At 43.0% G+C, this 15,641-nt stretch overlaps 1 protein-coding gene across 4 annotated transcripts in view; it reads left to right on the top strand.

The window, feature by feature from the left end:
* The first annotated feature begins 4,922 nt into the window (after positions 1–4,922).
* The window catches only part of PAK3 (p21 (RAC1) activated kinase 3), a 240,498-nt gene continuing 229,779 nt past the window's right edge, over positions 4,923–15,641 (top strand). For 3 of the 4 annotated variants that reach the window (XM_045523137.2, XM_074359933.1, XM_074359932.1), the window contains exon 1: positions 4,924–5,157. The gene's annotated coding sequence lies outside the window, so the exon portion shown is untranslated. Of the gene's footprint in view, positions 5,158–15,641 lie in introns of all 4 variants that reach the window. The other variant, XM_045523142.2, reaches the window with a different exon arrangement.

Genomic DNA, 15,641 nt, shown 5'->3' with positions numbered 1-15,641 from the left:
TCTAGAAATATATAACCCACCAAGGCTGAATTATGAAAAGATAGAAAATCTGAATAGACTTCTAACTAGTAAGGAGATTCAATCAGTAACTGAAAATCTCCCAACAAAGAAAAGCCCAGGACCAGATGGCTTTACAGGTGAATTCTATGAAACATTTAAAGGAGAATTAATGCCAATTCTTCTCAAACTCTTCCCAAAATTGAAGAGGAGGAAACATTTCCAAATTCACTTTATGAGGCCAGTATTACCCTTATATCAAAGCCAGACAAACCACAAGAAAAGAAGATGACAGGCCAATATCCCTGACGAACATACATGCAAAAATCCTCAACAAAATACTAGCAAATCAGAATCAATAGCACAGTAAAAGGATTACAGGGATTTATTCCTGAGATACAAGGATGGTTCAATATATAACAATCAATTCATGTGAGGCACCACAATAACAGAATGAAAGATAAAATAACCCAATCATCTCAACAGATGAAGAAAAAGCATTTAACAAAATTCAACATCCTTTCATAATAATAATAATAATAAAAACCTCTCAACACACCAGGAATAGAAGGAAATTACCTTGATCAGAGGGTACAAAGTTTCAGTTTTGCAGGATGAATAAGTTCTGGGGATCTAATGGTACAGCATGGTGACTGTAAATAATACTGTACTGTATACTTGAAATTTGCTAGAGTAGATCTTATGCATTCTCACCACACACACAAGGAAAGATAACTATATGAGGTGATGGATGTATCAGTTAGCTTGATTGTGGTAGTCATTTCACAGTGTATGCATATATCAAGACATCACGTTGTATACCTTAAATATATACAATTTTGTTTTTTGATTATAACTTAATAAAGCTGGGGAAAAGAAGGAAATCATCTCAACATAATAAAGGCCATATACAAAATGCCCATAGCTAATATCATACTCAGTGGTGAAAAACCGAAGGCTTTTCTTCTAAAATCAGGAACGTGGCAAGGATGCCCACTCTCGCCACTTTTGTTTGACATAGTACTGGCAGTCCCAGCCAGAGTAATTAGACAAAAAAAGGCATCCAAATAGGAAAGGAAGCAGTAAAATTATTTCTTTGCAGATGACATGGTCCTATATGTAGAAAACCCTAAAGACTCCCCGCTAAAACTGTTAGAACTAATAAATGAATTCAGTGAAGCTGCAGGATACAAAATCAAGATACACAAATCATTTGCATTTCTATACACTAACAATGAACTATTCAAAAAGGAATTTAAGAAAGCAATACCCTCTACAACTTCAAAACTAATAAAATGCTCAGGAATAAATGTAACCGAAGAGGTCAAAGGCTGGTACATTGAAAACTACAAAATATTGATGAAAGAAATATAAAAAGACACAAATAAATGGAAGGACATCTCATATTCACAGATTAAAAAGACTTCGTGTTGTTAAAATGTCCAGATAACCCTACGTGGCCTACAGATTCAATGCAATCCTTACCAGTACCCCAGTGGGTGCCAATATCCAGAGAGTAGCATGGTGGTTGCCAGGGACTGGGCAGAGGGGAAATGAGGAGGTGCTATTTAAAGGGTATAAAGTTTCAGTTATGCAAGATGACTCAGTTCCAGAGATCTGCTGTACAACATTGTGCCTATAGTTCGTGATATCGTATTGTACACTTACACATTTGTTAAAAGGATAGATCTCATGTTGAATGTCCTTGCCACAACTAAAAAAAAAAGATTCTGGGAGTGACCTGGACTCTGTACACCCTCAGCCTAATCTTATACCTCTAATATCATTTCCAGTTTCAGGTGCCTGGAATCACATAGACCATTCATTCTACATGTCAGTCTCATTTGAAATAGCTATTAGGAAAAAATGACTTGTAAGGAGAAAGCTAAAGGAAGCAAGAAAGAGGACTGCACTTTCATTTTTTGGTCTCAGTGTTTATTTCCATGCCATCCCTATGTTCCTGGAATAAAATCTCAAATATCAGTTCTAAGCAATTGTTCCTGGTTTTCTTCCCAGCGGATGGAGTAGTAGTACAGTGTAGTGGAAAGAGCTCTGTGCTTGGAATTCAAGTCCTGGCTCTCCTTTGGAGCTAAGCGGGGTCTTGGAAGAGTCACTTAACCTTTTTGAGCCTTGGTTTAATCACTTGTGAAACAAAAGGGTTGGACTGGAAAGAATAACTAATGCCTCTTACTGTGCTGCGTTTCTGTTACAATGTGAATGTAAGTTTCTGAGGTCTGGTCTTATCCATAGAGAATCTCATCTCTAAATGACTTGAGGGCACCCAAGGGATATTTACCACCCAGAATGCCTGAACTTCAACCGTTAATGATCCATTTCATTGGGTTTAGCGTTGTTTCCTCCTGCTAGTCTTCCTTTTGAGAAGAGAAACATGTAAAGGCACTTCATTATAAATGACTAAATCAGGTCACTTTGTCCTGGTTGGGAAAGGCAGGGATTTTGATGTCCAGAGATTTTTAAGTGGGAAGAAAAATGTGCAACACAGAGAGACTGAAAGGGTGTCTGAGACAGATTTCACCTCCTTCACAATTTTTCTGCAGCTTGGCTCTGAGCATTGTTATGACTCAACCTCTCTGTGCTTGGCAATGCTCAAACAAGAATAATCTCTATTTGGTACCAAATCAGAACAGGGAGTCCCTGGCTAATTCAGGGACTAATTCAGATTCAGGTATTTCTGAAAGATTCTGAATGGAGTTTTTATTACGTCTTTTGATAAGCAGGAACTTGTTTAGAAGAGCCCAAACATCCCTTTGAGTGAACCATGTACATTTTTACAAAACCGTTAACAGGCATATACTCCCAATCTATCACAACAACCATGCATAGCAAGACTCTGGTCACAATACCCTGCCCAATCCTAGATGCCCTTTCTTAATCATCCTCTTCTGATCCTGTTCTCTTCTTAGTTCCATGCTTGTCCTCAGTAGTTGCAGAAAATCCCTCCTCTCTAACTGTTCATCACACCTATCTCCTATCATCAGCATTTGGTCTCTTCTGTCCTGGAGAAAAGCAATCTCTTCCTCTGCATTCTCTCAATGTACCACTAGTAACAAAGGATTTCTGCTTCTAATGAAGAAAGACCCATTCAGGTAGTTGTTGCTTTTCTTCTCTCTAATAAGAATACCTATCATTATGGAGACTTGCTATGTCTCAGGCACTTGTATCACTGCATATCGTTCTCAGACTTCTCTACCTATTTTACAAGTGGATCATTGATATTGAGTCATTCATCCAGATTTTCCAACTAGGGATGTCTGGCTCCAGAGTGGAGTTTTTGCCCACTGCACTAGCCTGCCTCTTTTCCTTGATATCCATCTGCACATTCTTGGGACTGTCTAGGCTGCTGTGTGGGAGACAGTTTTCCTCCCCGGTGGCAAACAATGATTCATGCTCATGACTTAGAGGACAAAGATCTAGCTCTTGGGGGAAATACTTCCAAGATTATTACCCCAGGAAATTCAAATAGACTCTCTTTCTATTGTGCTTTCTGTACCCTCATTTCAAATTATTCTTATAGTAGCTGGTAGCAGAATCAAAGGAATAGTTATGTCTGCCAATTGGGGCTGAGGTCCAAAAGTTGTTAACTCTTTACTGCCTACTAATTTGTGAGTTGCACCTGAATGTATCGACCTAACTGAAGTACTGTTTTCAAAATCTCGTTTTAGTTAATAATTTCAATTTAGCGAAGGCACTAAACTGTTACTCTCCAACGTGGAGATCAATAGATGCGTCTGAAATTTCTTTCCAAGGTGTCAACTAAAAATGAATTTTGCCTTAGGAGTCCGAAGACCTGAGTCTCAATTCTGAATCTGCCACTTATTAGGCTATAATGTTAGACAAGTCCACTTAATCTTGCTTTAATCTATTTCCTCATCTGTAAAATACAAATAATGATATTTTCCTTGCCTAATTCACAGAGATGATATGGTAGGGATTCCATTATTAGGAAGTGCTGTGTAAATTCCAAAGTGCTCTATAAGCATAAGCCATTAGGCAGGATGAGGGAGGTACTCAAAAGGTCACGAATAGGAAGGAGACTTTCAGCAGGGCTCCCAGGAAGGGGTTCACTAAGGATTCAATCAAATGGAAGAACTGTGCCTCTCACAATTGATTTCCTCTTATCTTAACTTCAGGGGTGCAGATCCAAACTGAGTCTCCAGCTGGATCCAAGATGATCTTCAACGCTCTGATTCTCATCTAAATTAAGCACCCCACTCCTAGAGGGGGAGTGGCATGAGGATTAAGTGGCCCCTTTACACCAGTGAAGCCAGGGATCTGGATAATACTCGCTAGGTAAGCAGAATAAAAAGCCACCTTGATTACAAGCACGGAGATTTTGCAGTGAAATGAGAGACAGGAGAAAAGGCGGAAAGTAGATCCTATATGAAGTTATGGACACCTCAACTCGTGAAAGTAAATCCCAAGTTAGAACAGAAATTGCCTTCTGGATAGTCCAGACAGAACTGAGCATCATGTGAGCGCTCACTCAATACAGTGTCATAGTGATGGTGACTGTCCTTGGTCTCTTGGTTTCTTTCTATTCTCCTTTGCTATAGGCTTTCCAAAGATACATGTGAATGCAATTCACCAGTGCTCAGAAAGAAGACTGAAGGTAGGGGGTGTGGATATTAATGGCAGGCCTGGAGCCCTAGTACTGAACCCCTTTTGCCCCATCTCCCTCCCTCACCCTCAACCCCCATCCCCTGGCCGGTACAGGCAAGCTTGGGAGACTAAAAAGGTTTCACTTCCGCCTGGCTGCAGGAACCACAAGTTCCAGACTAGGTCGGAATTGGAATAATCAGTCAAAACACACCCAAATGCTCTTACACACCCAGACGCGCGCGCATCCCCGGGCCATGGGGCGCACGTGAGCCCACGCCCCGTGCACCCAGCCCTGCCCCTCTCAAGAGCATCCTCCGCAGCTGCCACAGAAGCAGCCGCCGCCACCGCCTCCTCCTCTTCCTCCTCCTCCTACCGCCGCCGCCGCCGCCGCCGCCGCTGCTGCGTCTCTATCCCCTCTCGTCCTCCTTCCTCTCCCAGTTCCTGCTCCTCCTCCCATCCCCGGCGCTTGCTGCCCGGCGGCGAAGGGCAGAACCCAGCAGCGGCTTCCCCTCCGCTCCGGCCACGAAGGGGCTGGAACAGGTCTGTGTCGTGGGCGCTTTGTTGCGGGCTATTGGAGCGCCAGTGGCCCCAAGAGACTCTGGGAGGGCAGGGGGCTGACGGGAGGGTAGATTATTTTTCAGTTTTTGGTCTTTTTCTGTGAATAGATGGGGTGCGATGGGCTGGGAAGGCAGCTCGGTCCCTTTGCCTGTTCGCCGTCCCTCTCGCTTCATGGCGAGAGAGCTCTGAAGCCGCCCGGACTCCTGCCCCCGCCCACCCCTAAAGCTCTCTTTCTCTGCGCCCCCACTCCCCGCATCCACTTCCCAGAGCTGAGCTTTCTCTTGTTCTGGGAGCTGATGGATGGGGGCGGGGAGAGATGGATGGAGTCGATCGAGCTGGGCACCTGGGTGCATGGGGCTTTGTTAACATACAACAAAACCGGCTGCAGTCTGCCGGTAGAGTGGGGGTGTGGGCCGAGCAAACTAGAGAAATGAAGGCTTGTGAGGGGGCACTCCCCGTGTGTAGCTGGGCACCCAGGAATGCAGATGTGGGAGATGGTAAGGGTTTTGTGTGGGATTCAGTGAGTGTGAGTTGGAGTGTGTGTGTGTGTGTGTGTGTGTGTGTGTGTGTGTGTGTGTGTGTGTCTGCGCCATGGGGCTGGGCCACTCCTGGCATTACATGTCCTTGGGTATCATCCCATGCCAAGCCAGATTGCAGTAACACGCAGGCAGATCAGGTCCAACCTGTTCTGCCCACGTTGGAAGGGTAAGGATGGTTTCAAAGTGATGGAAATCCCCTCAGCTGGGGGTGTTGCTCAGACATTCTGGATATAGAATTTCTAGCCAGGTTGACCAAGTCCTACTGGACATCATTATTGTTCCCCTCAAGATGCCCAACTTTCTTAGCAGGTTTCCCCCTCTTAGCCAATGAGGATACAAAGCTCTTACAGTGATCCCTACAGTAACCCCCCCCATGTCACCCCCCCCCCCCGTTTAATTAGTGGATCCTCATGTCTTCACCGCAGTGGTGTTAGTGGTGGGCTAGGATGTAGCTGTATGTTTGGAGAAAAAAGGACATACCAGAAGCACTAGGTATTAGTTGTGAATTTGTTTTTTTCCTTGACCCATAAGGTGTGAATTGGCAGGGTCATTTTTTTCTTTAATCAAAGAGAGAAGAAATCAGTAAAAATGAACAAAACTGGTAAACCTTCTCTTTGACATTTTAATTTCTGGTTTTAATAAAGCATTGCTTTTCAGGGTCTCAAAATGTGCAGTTAAGGACAGTGACCATTCAGTCAAACAACTGACATTTATGAAACAGCTGCTATGTGCCAGTGGTGTTAGGTATTGGAAGCACAGAAATGAATAAATGAATAAAACATCATCTCAGCTCGCAGGGAGTGCACAGTCTGATAGATAAGATAGAATGTGTAAACAGATAATTATAGGAGAGGATGACAAGAGCCAGGCAGGGTATTTTGAGAGCATGGAAGAGGGATGCCTGGCTGGGGGTGGGGAGTACGATCAAGAAAGGCTTCACAGGGCAAGTAACATTTGAGTGAATCTTGAAGAATTAATTCACCAGGTGGCTAAGTTGAAGGAACAGCATGTATAAAGGCAGAGGAGTCATAGTTAAGTAAGACTACAGGGAATTCTCAGAAGTGTTACTGTCACATTCTCAACAAACTCAGAATGAATCTCCCTGGGCTGGGATGGTGATTAATGGTGAATCCAAAAGGAGCCAGTGCTGCAGACTGATAAGGATCAGAGCACATCCTCATCTTAAGAAATGTCTAGCTCACTTGTTAATACTAGTGGGTTTTGCTTGAAGCAAATGTGATATGTGTAAGTATGGATTTACAAGGCAAATGAACTAGATGAACAGTAAGAGAACATTGCAGAATTTGTTGCTTTACCCAAGGATTCATAATCAGATCATCTTAAATAACGGTGCCCCTGTGACCTTTACAGTGAATATTTTTACCAAAAATCCACTTACACAGAATTGTTCACATAGCCAGTGGATAGAGACAGAAAGGTATACTCGCATTACATTTACTTTTTGCACACAAATTTACCAGTTTCAAAGGAAGCATCTCCCTCATGGTGGATGTCTAATAAATACTAAAAGAAAACATGAAAATGGCAGAGATAAATATTAAATCCATTGTGATTTTTTTATCATTTGAATTGTATATAAAATACAAATTAATCAGGACAGGATCTTCAGGGAGTTTTACATTTTAGGTAATTTTGGTAGTGTCACTGGTAATTAACAATAGCAGAAGATTTCTGTGCGGTATGTTAGTTCTGAAATGGGGATACGATGACTACTCCAATACTCATGCAATTAAGCCAGAATAGGGGCACATTCCGAGTCTCCTGTTTCGTTGTGCTGGTGCTGATTGCATGGGCTGATGGATGGCCCTGAAAACGAACCTAAGAGATGGATGATTTCTACTGGAAGTGCCTGGTGGGCACAAAATTCTGCTCATTAAACGAGTGTGGGCTCTGAGGGTTTGGACCAGCATCCTGAGCATCTCCTCCTTTAAATGAAGACCAAAAATAGCCCTGGGTTCTATTTGAAAGGAGTGCCAGCAGACGGAGGTGATCTTGAATCAACTTCCTCCCTGGTCTGGCCAATGCCCTGCTGCAGAGGAAAAGATAGCCTGGGGCCCTTTGGGTGCATCAAGGTCCTTTACTCATTGGCTGTCAATACCAGGGTATCAGGCAATATCTCTAAAAAACTTCCCCCACAGCTTAGGCTGGAATGGAATTTGCTCTCTTGCTGTGCTGATACTCAGATTAGTCTAGGGGCTAGGACAGTGCTTCCCAATGTGGGTTCCAAAAAAGACTCATTCCATAGGATGTTAGTAGGTGTTACACACACACACACACACACACCCCACACCACACACACACCCCACACCACACACACACACAGAGTTCTGTGGTCAGGTTTACTCTGAGAAATTCTTGCTTAAACAGAAACAGGATTGTTTATTGCAGAACTTCTTAAAGCCTTCACTGGGCTAGTGTATATTGTGACTCTCCAGGAGCATAGCTGATACAGCATTTCCCAGGCATATTTGCCCACAGAACCTGGTGTACCAACAAGCATTTGGCTGGGCTGGTGTGAGGAAGAACACTCTTTGGGCAACGCTGGGCAAGAGCGTTTCCCACTGAGGCTGTCGGTAGTATCTTGCTGGGTCAACTTGGATGAGTCACTTCAGCCCCCTAGGCTCTCCTTCCTGCATGTGTAGAATGAGGCTGATAATAATCATTGTTCTCACCAACTGTGATGGTGTGATGACAACTAAGATAATATCTCTGCAAGTATTTTGTGCTCCTTAGAAGAAAGGCTTTCTATAAACTCCAGGTTGTTATGAAACGGAAGTGAAGAATTGAGGCAGGTATCCTGATAGTTCAGGCCCCAGTCCTGTTTTTCTGTTGTTACTGGGCAGACGGCCTCAGTTCTCTGCTGTGCTTTGACTGCAAAGACCTATCCTTATTCAACCTTGGGTGACTCAGTTCTCTGGGCTTATTTCCTTTCACATCCTGACAATTTCAGTGTGGCCTTTAATTTCCTGGTCCAGAGGTATCATCAGTACAGCCTCAAGAAAAATCCCATCAATCTAAACACACCCTGCTGACCAGAGCACCCAGGAGGTGGGAATTAAATGTAGTTGGAAAGTTGCTTTTAACCATCAGACTCATCCTCCTGCAGAAGCAGTTCTAAAGGGTCATCTTGGAAAGCTGGCTCATCTCCAGGGTCCCCAGGGCCCCATTTGGGCCAGAGTCTGTTGGCAGTTCTTCAGCACAATTTCCGGGGTCCATTTTGCCAATAGCCAACTTTAAGGAAATTTAAAGGCAAAAGAAAAAACATTCATGTGACTATTGACCCTCCCTGGCTCCCTTGACTCTTCATTAATCCCCTCTTTTCTTTACAAGGCTGCCTTGAAAGAAGAATGGAGTTCTTGAGGATTAACAGCTAAGAATCACTGGAAACTGGTTTGGGGTAGAGACTAATGTGGAGGCATTTGAGTTAGTAGTCCACAGTGCTCTGTACTCACACCAGCCATTCTCTGCATGCCAGTGGCCAGCTTCACTTGCAGCAGGAAGGATTTAGGTTAGCCACGAGAGAAAACTGTGTGACTTTAAGATGTGATACCGGAAAGTGAGAGAGAAGTCATTCTCTGTTCTGGAGAGCTTAGTGGAAGTGCCTGTCTGAGAGGGGAGGTTCATAGCATGGTAGAGCTGCAAGTGCCTTTCGAAGTTCTTCTGGTGCAAACTTTCTGTTTGGATGAGGAAAATGAGGACCAGAGAAGTGAGGCCAGCTGCCTAAGGTCACACAGCTACCACATGACAGAACAGAAGTCATCCCAAAAGCTAAAACTCAGATCTGCTGCCTCCTAGTGCTCTTTCTAGTAGACCTAGTTGTCTTCTTGCGTACTGCAGGGGAGTGTGGCTCATTCAGTGGGACTTGGAGATCCTGTGCCGGCCTGAGTTGTGTGGGCTTTCTGTGGCAGCTTTAGCAGAGGGGCAGGTTTCTAGTGGAGCCCTGAAAGGCCATGCTTCGCTGTCTCTCTCTATCTCCATTCCTCTTGAGTGTGCGGGTGTGTGATTCACCAAGCCCCGCAGCCAGCTGGAAACCGGGGGACTGGGTGTTCTGCCTGGATACCCAGTGGGTGATTCAGTCACCCCAGTCCATCCATGTTGGTCATTATTAACATCTTGTGGACTAAGGACCTCCTTGAAAGTCTGATGAAAGAAAGCTACCAATGCCCTCCTGAAAGACGGGTTCGCATCCACTAACACATGCATGTAATTTCAGGGCCATCTAGGTCTAGGGCACCTGCTTAGCTGGCTTGGCTGTTGGTGTTGCTACACAGCCTAGGGTCACTTGTAGATGCTCCCTAATTACCAAAGATTCCCAGAGCTGGAACTGTCAACCTTACCTTGGAGGGAATTGGAAATACTGGGATGAACCTTGTGCCAAATAGACTGGGCAGGGGAAGGGGGTTAGAGTGGGATTTCATTAGTGTAAAAGAATGGATTGAATCCTGGACTTGAGATAAAAACAAAAAACAAATTGAAACAAGCTAGGCATTTCCCCTTCTCGCACGCAACCTTATGAAAGAGATGAAGGGGAAAGTAGGCGTGGCAGGAAGAACGGTGGGAGATTTGGAAGGATGGGAGAGGGAGGGTGTTCTAGAAGGGGTGTCAATCATGCCACAATTGCATGAAACTTTTTGCAAAGAATGCAACAACCCTTCCATGTCTTTTCAGCATTTCTGATCCTAATTCAACTTCTAAACAGCAAAAGCTCATGGTTTGGGGATTTGAAATTGTCTTAGATGCTGGAACACCCTGTCTTGAAAGGGACATTTTTAGAGGCTGGGAGTGGGAGCTGGACACTGTGGGGGAGTGGCACAGCTTGGCTCACTTCTTGTTTAAAAAAAGCATTTTTTATGATCAAAATAATACATGCTCATGCTTGTAAAAATAGGAATATAAAGGAGAATGTTCCTCTCCACTACTGATTCTCCACCATGTTCACAATTTGGATATCTCATTTTGTGTGTGTGTGTTTTTGTGAATATTTACATATGTATTCATGTGCCTAAAATAATAATGAAAGATGTGACCAATACTCCATGTGCTGTTCTACAATATGTTCCTCGCTGAACTCTGTCTTTTCCTGCTGCTATGCGTCTAGCTATTTCATTCTTTTTAACAGTTGCATAGTATTCTGTCAATGATTGTGACCTAATTTCTTTAATCTGTGCTTTACTGATGAATTTTTACATTCTTTCACATTTTTTTTTTTACAAATTATTAAATATTGGTGCAGCATACCTCTTTTTACCCGCATCTCTCCGTACTGGTCACCACCGTTTTTGTAGTCCAAATTCACAGTAGTGACTTTGTTGGTTCCAAGAGTTTGGGTTGCACATCTTTGATTTTTAGAGAGCCTGCCAGATTGCCCTCCAGAAAGGCCACGGAGACTTACCTTCCCCCTAACAATGGCCATTTCTCCATGCTCTTTCTCACTGATTTGCATTACATTGATCCTTTCAATCTTTGACAATGTGATAGCTGAAAAAAAAATTTTCTTTGCATTTTTTTTGAGTACTAGCTAGCTAGAGAGGTGGAATGTCTTTTCATATGTTTATCACCCATCTGCATTTCTTCTGCATCGCCATTTCCTATCCTTTGCCTATTTTTCTACTGGGTTCTTCTTTCTCATGTTGATAACTGGGATCTCTTTATATATTTTGAGTAGTAACAATTTAGCAGTTGCGTCTGTTGCAAATATAGTAAGTAGTCTATTGTTTATCTTTTGACTTTGATGTTAGTGTTTTTCATTGCACAGAAATGTTTACAGCTTTTAAAAATAATGATTGTCACTCTATTCCTTTATGAGCACTTCAACAATGCCACAATGAATGTCCCTGGACTGTATTATATGCATTTGGCTCATTATTTCCTTAAGATACATTTGTAGGACTGGGTTTGTTCAGTTAACTTTTTTCCTAGATATTGCCAAATCTCTCTCTAAAGTGTTTTTTTTTTTTTAACCAATTACACCCCAACTGCAGTGTATAAACGTATACTTTACTCCTCCTCTTGATGTTTTCTGATAATTCAGGTTTTGCTTCTTAAATCAAGTGCTAGGCAGGAATTCATATTTGGCACTACAAAAGGCTTGGAGCAGAAATCCCTAACTGCACACATGAAACACATGTAATACACATTTCACCTTCAATTATTTAAGCAAACATGTTTTTTAATTCATTTCCAACTAGAACTGTGTCGAAAGCATTTTCCAACATCAAGTCCCTCTAAATTCACTGTGAAATGAATGGCTATTTAGGGTCATTTCTGCTGGCAGCAGCCACAGCAGCAGACAATGGCAAATGAACTTTAGAGATCTACCTTGTAAAACACTTGGGAAAAAAAGCTACTGCTGCATCTTCACTGAATTCTGAAGTCAGCTAGATTGGTTCCAGAATTTTCCAGAAGCAGAGTGCTATGTAGGAGTCGGCTTCTATCCCACTTGCCTCCCTACAAAGAGGACCAGTTTGAGGCCCTCCCATGAGAAGTTATTCTAATAGAAATAAACAGTGATGTCACCCTCTGCAAAGGGAATAGTGACAAACACGTCCAGGTGTAGCTGTTCCCCTCACTCTGCCTGGGCTTTTTTCGTTTTCTTGTATCTCCTTCCTGCCAACATCCAGATATGGTCCAAAGAATTTTGGTGTTTGCTTTAGGCCAAGGGTATGATCCAAGTATTAGAAAAGGGATATCACAGTGGTCGTTTGTGTGGCTTAAGAATTATTTTTTTGTCTGAAAAGCGAGAGCGATATTAGCCATCTTAAAATCCTTTGAGGGTGGCTGAGCACAGGGTGGGGATGGAAGAGTGGTGACGGTTGTTACCCATTTTACAGATGGAGAAGACACAGAAAGGAGAAATGCTCTGAGAGCTGGGCATTTCTGGAAAAATTTCCTGATATACACCCTCCCCAACACTTGGTAGCTAAAAATCTGGCAGATTTTCTCCTCTAGGGATGGATCTAGGTGCCTTTAAAGTGCAGCTTTCCAATTCAATATATTTAAGAATGCCCTTTGTACCTACCCATAATTCACTTTACCTACTGTGGTATTTACCCCACCCCTGGGATGCTTTTGAGTTGTCAGAAGATGGGTGGGTTATTGTCCCCAAAGGAATAATTTGGATTATTTGAACTATTGACAGTTATGATTTGTGGTTTCCCATTTACCTCAAAATCTTGATATTTGGAAAATGGCTTTAGATCCTAGCTAATATTTGCTTTGTTTTTCTTTTAAAGGTTTGGACTAGAGTAAGGATAGTTCACAGGGGAACTGATGGCCAGATAATGTAATTATTAATCTTTGCTGCCTTGAAAAAAAAATGGCTTTGGTTGTTAAGGTAATGAATGTCCCATCTTAAAGCTAGGTTGTCTCTTCTTCAATGCTGAATAATTTAAAACTGAAACATTATAGCCACAAATATGGTCTCTACACATAAATCATGTGACACATTTCTCCTTATGGTTGGTCTTAAGGGGAAAGGCTGTATTTTCCTTTCTTTTTAAAACTATGCTTGGGGGTAGGATGGGGTATAGCTCAGTGGAAGAGCTCATGCTTAGCATGCAGAAGGTCCTGTGTTCAATCCCCAGTACCGCCATCAAAAAAATAAAAATGAAAAAACTATGCTTGATGCTTCTAGTAGAACTGAGGATTGCCATATTTTGTTTCCTAATGAATTATTCTGCAAAGGTAGCATTGCTTTTTAACTCTGATTACAATCAGGAGGGGACGTATTTGTCCTCATACTTAAACTAGAAAGGACAATCTTATTAGGAGGCAAAGAGGGTCGGTAAATGGCGCTGACAGTGAATTGGGAGGCAGAAGACCTGAATTCCAATTCTGGTTTTGTTATTAATTAGCTGTGTGACTTTGAACAAGGGCTTCAATGTCTCTGAGCCTCAGATTCCTCAAACATAAATGAGGACATAGTTAAGGATAGACTATCTATAGTGTAGTGCCTTCCATTTAAACAAAGCACACTTGTCTCCAGAGTCAAAGTTTGCTTTATGACAGAATCATTTATAAAATATGTTAGTGTCCCCACCTTAACCAACTGAATCTGAAACTCCAAGAGTGGACCCAGGAAATCTGTTAACCAGCTTCTTTAAATGATTCAGAGAAGGCTGTAACCCCCTCCTGCGGGAACTTTCAGGAGGCGAGATCCCCTGGGCTTTCTGGCCTGAGGGAATGAAACCATTTTCCAAAGTGGGAAGTCCACATCTCCCAGTAGCTCTTGCTTAGAAAACCTGTGAGATGAGGCTGCATTTGGGGAGGCTGGTTTTTTACCTAGTTCCCTGGGCTGCTTTCTGCAGAGGTGAGTGGAGAGCAGAATGTTCTTATTAATAAGAGCAAGTTTAGATGAACAAACTGACCAGTTATTCAATAATAAGTGTATGTCAGGCCCTTTGGCATTGAATCTGCAGTCAAAACATTTCTGAGAAAGGACAAAGTGGTTTCCAAAACTCAGACCCTTTCTGCCCAAGCTCTCCTTTGACTCCCTTTCGAAGTTTGTATCCCTCCTTTGACTTCGTAAACTTTTGTTTCTCTTTCCTTCATTAAACTCACAGTGTGGCAGTGGGTTCTCTTGTTTCATGGCATTTCAGCACCCTAGCCTTTTAGGCCCTCATCTCCCTCTTCCACCCCACCCATCACCCCTTCCTGCATCACATCACTGACTTTATTTCCTTCAGCCATAGGCCCTCTCTCAATACTGCCCTGCCCTCTAAATACCAAAGGGAAAGGGGTCAGCATCAGTGTATATACCCCATTGCCCCATTTATTTTCTTGTGTCTCAGCCTTCAGCCCTTCACTTCATTACAGGGGAAACTGGAGCTAGAGAAATGCTCTCCGAGGCAAACTTTCAGAGACGGCCAGTCTTCCTTTTTATATATAGCCACCATGTACTGAGCCCTGCTCCAAGTGCTGCACGACCCTCTTGGCACACATTATCTCATCAAATCCCTTCCGCAACTCCATCAGGTATGTACTATTAGTATTCTCATATCATGGAGGAGGAAACTGAGGCTCAGAGCAGCTAAGAGACGTGCACAAGTTCAGTCAGTTGGTGAGGACAATGGGTCTATCTGTCTGGTCCTGGGGCCTGAATGGTTAACCTGAATCGTCTACTATCAAGGGCTCCCCATGGTGTATATGGGGCTGCGTTGTACCAAAGGCAAATGGATGAAGCAACATATTTTCTTGGGTGTCAAGAGTCTGGGCCCTGAAGAGTCTAAGTAACTGTAAACAGCAAGAAAGAAGCAGGGAGGGGTTGGTTTTAATGGCAGAGTACTCTTGCCAGGGTTATGACATATCATTGTTAGGGTGGGCCTGGGAGACTGGTTTTGATTCTTGAGAACTGGAAACTGAGTAAACCCATAAATTTTGTCATTCAGAAGTACATTCCTCAGACCCTTGTGACTATTGTTAGTTTTATAGATCATAGGGGTGTGAAACCCACTGGCTTTTTGCTTCCTCCCACTCCCAGCTGGTGCCAAGATTATGGATGGTCAGAGGTAGGGAATCACTTCCTGGATGTTCTCAGCTGAAAGGGGGCTATAAAGGGGGAGATAGCCAGGGGGAGGGCCCAGAATAGGCTGAACAACAGTCTTGTTGGCTGAGATTCTTGGGTTTCCAGCTCACCCTAGCCCTTCTGGTCTGATTCTCATTATCAAACTTGCAGCACGAGGCAAGGAATATTTGGCATCCACCAATACAGATTCATTGAATTCAGACTGAACATGACTCAGGCTCATGTGCACAACAAATCCATGCACAGAGATTTCCAGAATATACCCATGGGACCGAGTCCATCTTCAAACCTAATGCCCCATTTGAAGGAGCCCAAGTTTGCACTTAGTAGTGTATGAATTGATTTAACCTTGCTACATGAAAACAATATTTTTTCTTTTTTCT

Source organism: Camelus bactrianus, chromosome X (assembly GCF_048773025.1).
Source record: "Camelus bactrianus isolate YW-2024 breed Bactrian camel chromosome X, ASM4877302v1, whole genome shotgun sequence".
Classification (NCBI taxonomy): domain Eukaryota; kingdom Metazoa; phylum Chordata; class Mammalia; order Artiodactyla; family Camelidae; genus Camelus; species Camelus bactrianus.
The sequence above is the reverse complement of the archived record's forward strand: the minus strand, read 5'-3'. Positions and strand labels throughout refer to the sequence as shown.